This window comes from Falco peregrinus, chromosome 7 (genome assembly GCF_023634155.1).
Source record: "Falco peregrinus isolate bFalPer1 chromosome 7, bFalPer1.pri, whole genome shotgun sequence".
NCBI classification, from domain to species: domain Eukaryota; kingdom Metazoa; phylum Chordata; class Aves; order Falconiformes; family Falconidae; genus Falco; species Falco peregrinus.
Window position 1 is genome coordinate 75,108,450 of NC_073727.1, and position 6,293 is coordinate 75,114,742.

The window sequence follows — 6,293 nt, forward strand, 5'->3', positions numbered from 1 at the left end:
CCTAGGAAACCTGGCTGTTTTCCTAGTCTAATTTCCAGTTCTCAAGCAAATAGTTTTCTTTGCACCTACACAGCACAAGATGTTGCCCAGTGAGGGTAACTGTTCCAACATGGAGTATGTTAGCACAGGTTGTAGGTGCTTCACCTAAATTAATACACTAAGCTCCTCAGCAGTGTTTTGTAGCCTACGTTAGAGCATCTTTTCAGCAGGCTTCAGCTCTTCCCTGTTCCCCTTTGGTAGTGCCAACACTGCACTGTGCCATGCACATAAACTTGCTCCAGTGTCTGCAATAATGGACAAGCCTTCCCTAGCGCCTGCTCTGTCCTTTCTACTACTTTTTCCAGTAGTTTCAAGGAATCCTTCAATCCCACAGTTGTAGGCTACAGAACGGGAACAAACCTGCTATTCATAAAACCCAGAAGCCTCTGTTCCTCTACCAGACCTTTAGTTTTTGACCGAAATTCTGAGGTAAGCGCTATAGGAAGATAAAGTGCGTTTAGCAAAAAATCCAAACAAAAAAGCAATGGATTTAACAGCTCTGGAAAAGTTACTTATTTTTGAATGCTTAAGTCATTTTTTAAAGCTGTTGTTTATGTAGATATCATGCCTCTACATCAATCTAAGCAAACATTTTTAATGCTAGTTGTCAAGACCAGTGGTCATCAAAGATAATGGCTGCTCGTAGTCACCACTGAAGTCAACGTACTAAGTGACCATTTCAAAAAATAAAACTTTAAGATATTGAAAGTACTTGAAGCTTGTTATCACTGATGAAAAACTCTAGCGTACAGTTTTAAAGTTTCCCCATATTATCACAATCTATATCTATGCAGGTTTCTTCTCAAATCTGCCACACTTTTCTTTGCCCCACAAATGATTGAGGGAGTTAAAGCAGTTTTAAGCTATCTTTATAGTCTATTAGATTCATAGTGTAGGCATCGGACAAACATAATTTACTATCACCATCTCCATTTCCATGCCTCTTCTCAAAGACATTCCCATAGGCATGTTTGCTGGCAGCTGATGCTATTCATTTTAGAACTCCACTTTTTAATGTTAAATTGTAAAAATGGGGCCTGTCATGTCAAAATGGTACCACATTTATAGTGCTCAGAAATCAGAAAGCCAATAACTAAATTAACTTATACAGGAAATTTTTCGCTGGGCACCCAATATCACCTTTCACAGTCAATACTACTAACTTTACTAAATTCAGCAGTGTCATAGAATGCTGTTGCTTCCCTTCCCCCCCCACCCCCCACCCCATGAAAATGCAAACAGGGTTGGTTTCAATGGGTTGGTCCTAATATAGTCACAATACAACACTACCAATATTCTGGATGAAATTGTAAGGAGATGCTATTTCTTCAAATTAATTTCTTTGAGGGTTTTATGAATTCTATTTTGTTAAAGATTGGCTTCATGCCTCTGTTCTTCGTGCTTCTTCAAAAACACAGTACACTTCTGAGTTCAGCTCTTAGAACAACATTCAGTGATTCATTTCATGATCTTTTCAGCGGCAAGAATTAGAACTGTAAGGTATTATTCAAGACCTTTGCGTCCAGACAATACAGAACAGCGGTGCTCACAAGGAAGAGAGAAAATTCAAGGGAAACCTCATGGAACTTCTAAGAACTTAAAAAGGGGAGAAAAGATCACTGGAACAAAAAACTGATGCATCATGGCAGCAACTTACCTTCATATTCTTAATCAGAATTACTGCTGGAGGTAATATGTGTGAGCAAACCAAACATAACTATTGTGAATATCTTAGAAGATCTATTGTTTAATTTCTAATAACTCAGTTTCAAAAAAGCTTTGCTCCTTTGCTTTGCAAATCAACATTTTATCATTTCAAGGATTTTGCTAGTAGTAGATGTTCTATTACTCTGGTCAGAGCTACAAAATCTTGTGATTTATTCCACACGCTTTTTTCTAAGAGTTGTCCTACATGTATAAGCAAATGTGCCACACATCAACAGCTCTCTTGAGCCCCTTTTCTACTTATATCATCTCTGAAGACCCATTTCTACTTGATGCTTTCTATCCAGCAAATAACCAGCTAAAATCTGCAGTGATTAGAGGTAGCAATTAACAGAACCCACACACAGGCTATGACCTACCACTGCTTCAGTCTTCAGATGGGTTTCATTTTCTAGGTGTTTTGTTTCTTTTACACAGTGAGCTCTGCAGGCCAGGACACATTGCTAAATTTATAATTTGAGGTCACCAGGAACAAATCAAAAGAAGAATAGCTATGCTGTGTCTGGAAATCAGTATCAGTGTTCTGTTAGAAAGCATACTGCCTGTACCCAGGGAAGTTACAGGTACTGACTGTGCCTCTGTCATTCAGCTTTTAAATAAAGTTGATAACAATCTTTCTGCTCTCATCTGTCTCTACCTGCACTTCTAGGGACAAGAATTTCTTCTGTATTTCTCAAAATCACTTGTCAGAATGGGGTTGATAATATGGTTAGGACCTCTGCGATGCATTGTATTATAAGTAGTCCATAAAAATTTTTACAACAGTACTCTTCCTTGCTTTGGTAGTCAATTATTCAACAGTTTTCATCTTCGGTTTTAGACTAAAGCTTCTTCCTGTTCCTCACTCTCTTCTTTCTTTTTCTCTACTGATTTAATTTTTCATTAGGATTTTAAACATGGAAAGATTTGTATATATATTTAATTTTATGTATTTGAGAAACATCAGCAGAACTACTGTACGTTAAAGTGATCAAGTACAGGTTCAGATTATTGTCATAGGCTGAAGTGAGACAGTATTGCAGTAAGGGTGCAAGAAGCATAGGTGTGTGTGTTTCTGTAAAAAACTATCCAGTGCTTGTTATTGCCTATAATGAAGGTGTTTAAATAGTATTCAAACATAGAACTAAGGTAACAATAAGGTCTAAGATAAGAAACAGAATAGGCATTTTTAGGCATTTAAGACTTTAGAAATCAATATTTATTTTGACAAAAATTCAGGAAGGCAGCACCATGAAATTAAGTTAATTTATTATTCCCAAGCTAGTAATGGCCTTTCAAGTGTTTAAATATTTTCCAGCTAATAGATACAGGAGAACAATTTCTCTGGGGCTGGCAGCTAATTCAGACTTGTTTTTATCTCTTTACTGATATTTTCTCTGAGCATATTTGGCCACCCTTCACTGCATTTGCACATTAGTGCAGTGTGTGGCAATGAAATTACGAGGCCGAGAGCCGTAATCATCCTTGCTCTGGTGTGGGCTCAGGGGTAGCACACAGATCATCTCTTCCCCTGTGGGGCATGCTTCTTACCACAATTTAGAGGCTTTGAGATGCCTTACTGTCACTGCCAGCTGTTTTCCCTTCTGGCACCTTTCTGCCCTTCTCTGTTCCCAAGGCATCCCTCTAGCTGGACCCACTGAGCAGGCAGCGGTGGCATCAAGCTGCTTTCCTGACTCTGGCTGGAAGCACTGCTCGTGGGAGGAGAGTCACATCTCCCCACAAGCTGATGAAAAGGAATCACCCGGTGACACTAGAGAAGCCCTAAAATGACCAGAATAAAAAAATAGAGGATTTCTTCGTGAACATTCAAATCGTCTGTGAGGATCACTCAATGTTTATCTTCAAATAAACCGTGCAGTGCAGTCACTTCTACATAAAGCAGTTGAAACCTCTTGTTTCTGCTTGCTTACTTTGACAGACTTGTAAAGAATGTTCTATTCCAGAACAAAGAGCTGCTTAACATATTTCCAATAGAAAAATGTCAAAAAAAAAATTCAGCTATTTATTGCTTTTCCCCCCCCATTTATATCACAAAACCACAAAGCATTTATGCATGAGATTAACATTGAATGTTACACATGTGATTAAATGCTATGCTGAACTAAGCCCTGCTTCACCTCTTTTCCAAGAAGTCTTGCCCAAACTGGGGTTCATATGTAAGCAGTTTCTTAGCTTTTTGTAGCTGTTATCATTATTGTGGAAAGTAATTATGGATATATCATATTTACTCAAGCTCTCTTGCAATGATTTTTTAAATAAAATGTTGTTCATTCTAATTTAGTGACTTGGCACATGAGCTTTTTTCCTCCATTGTACTGACACAATAGCATGAAATAATAGAATAATGAAGTCTATCTACATATAAAAGGTGGGAGTGCCTTTCCAAACCTCAGCACAGCTCCATATTTTTTGCCAGCTCAGCCAGCAGCCACACACATTTCAGTTTGGTGCCTGTAAGCATGAAGCCCAGAAGGACACTGGAGAAGGAAAAAGCAATGCACATTTGCTTAGTCTCAGATCTGGCATCTGGCAAGGTTATAGGAACCACTGGCTCTAGATGCAGTTTTTCTGGTAGCTCTTACCAATGTGGTGTTGGGGCCAGACACCTACCAGTACTCGAGATACTAGCAGAAGTTTGTGTATGCACCCTGCTGAAGTCATTCCTTCGCTGCAGTTTGGACATATGCTGAAAAACAGGGTAACCACAAGAAGGACCAAGACTAATTTGCATCCAGTCAAGAAACTCTCATTCAATCTCATCTGTATATCCTAAATACGACATTTGTAACATTTCATTGGCTAGGTTACAATTGTGTATTCAAATGCATACTTTATTTAAATTCTGCATTATGACTGTGAAACAAATTTCTTCATTGTTTTTTACTAAGCTTCATAGGAAAACAAAACTCTCAAATATTATGAGGCTTTTGCAAGAGTGATTTTAACAAAGTTTTAAGAGTATGACTTGCTAAAATTAAGCCTATATTAGGAAGATGATTTCAGCTGTATTTGTGTTAATTAATTTTACCTCAAAAGAAAGTTTGTTTCTTAGCTATCTTTTAATTAGGCTTTTGTTTTTATTATGTTTGTCTACAGTTTTAAAAACCTGTATTTTAGCCTGGTCCTGAACATTGCACTGGAATTCAGTGGTCCTATGCATAAAGAAAGTACTTACAGGATCAAACATCTCTTCTGTAAAAAGTTGGCTCTGTTTCTAATGGCGTAGGACTAAAACTAAATCCTCTTCCATAAAATCTTACATTATGTAGAACATAATAATGAGTCATTTTCATAGTTTTGGTGGCAAGAATAGATTAGAGTAATTGTAAAACAATTTGCACATTCAGATAGAAGTTCTGATTTTATTTATAAAACAATATTATTTTACTACTTTTTTGAGGGGCTGTATTTGTGATACAAATACACTTTAATATGTTTCTATCCTTTTGAACAAAATGCTTTATATAAAGGTTACCTTTTCTCATCGCTTATATTAAGATCTTTAGGTGCTCGATGGTAACTGGATTTTTGTAGCAGTTTTCTTTTAGTGTTTCCAATCTGTCCTTAGTTTTTGTTCAGTATGTCCTGATTAGCGATTTTTTAATCTTAAATATTTTTTATTTAATCTTAGATATTTTTCATCTTAAAAAATTTGTATTTTGTACTACGTGAGGGCATCTGTGCAACAAAAATAGTATATACCTCACTTCTGCTTCTCAGAAAAATAATGTATTCAGATCCAGCAAATACTACTGAGAACTGAAGTCTTTCCCATACTATGCAGTCACCAACAGGCCCAACAGGTCTTCTCTGAGATTGCTTTATCACAAATAGAGATTTAATTGACTGTGTTATAGCGCCCTTGTTTTCTCCGGAACTTCTAAAAAAACACATTAAAAATTGATGTTATTGCAGTAATGAACTGTTGTATCTCTGGCACAATTTCTATACCATACAACTCTGAAATCTAGTAATACAAAATTTTTAAAAATATAACCCTTTTGGAGGCTTTACTTTTACTGAAGTAGTCATTTTGTTGAACACTCTGGAATGGCTGCACAACAGGTGTGTGCACTCATACAAGCTAAAGTAAATGAATCTGGGACGTGATGACACATTTTCAACTCCGCCTGTAACCGATAGTAGCTTGACAATTTATTGTGCGTTTTGGGTCTCAGAAAATTACATTTTTTATTGCCAGAAAACATAATCAGCTCTTTCTTCAAAGACAACCTTCTTGCCACTGTGGTTTTTTTTTGTTTTACTAGTCACAGAGCAGGATTGCACCCAGGACTGCATCATTCTAAGCTTAGTGCAAACACTGAACAAAGAGACAATCTTTGCCCCACAGATCAGGAATTATGAACTTGAACATAAGAAATAGTGTATAAAGACAGACAGAGAACAAAAAGCTGACAAAACTAAGTAAACTTTAGAACTTCACTGGTAGTAGGGGTACCTAGCCGTTGTGAAAATCCTGCAGTCATTATGCCAAAAAGAGAAGCTTAAGCAACTTTTAAAGGAGAACA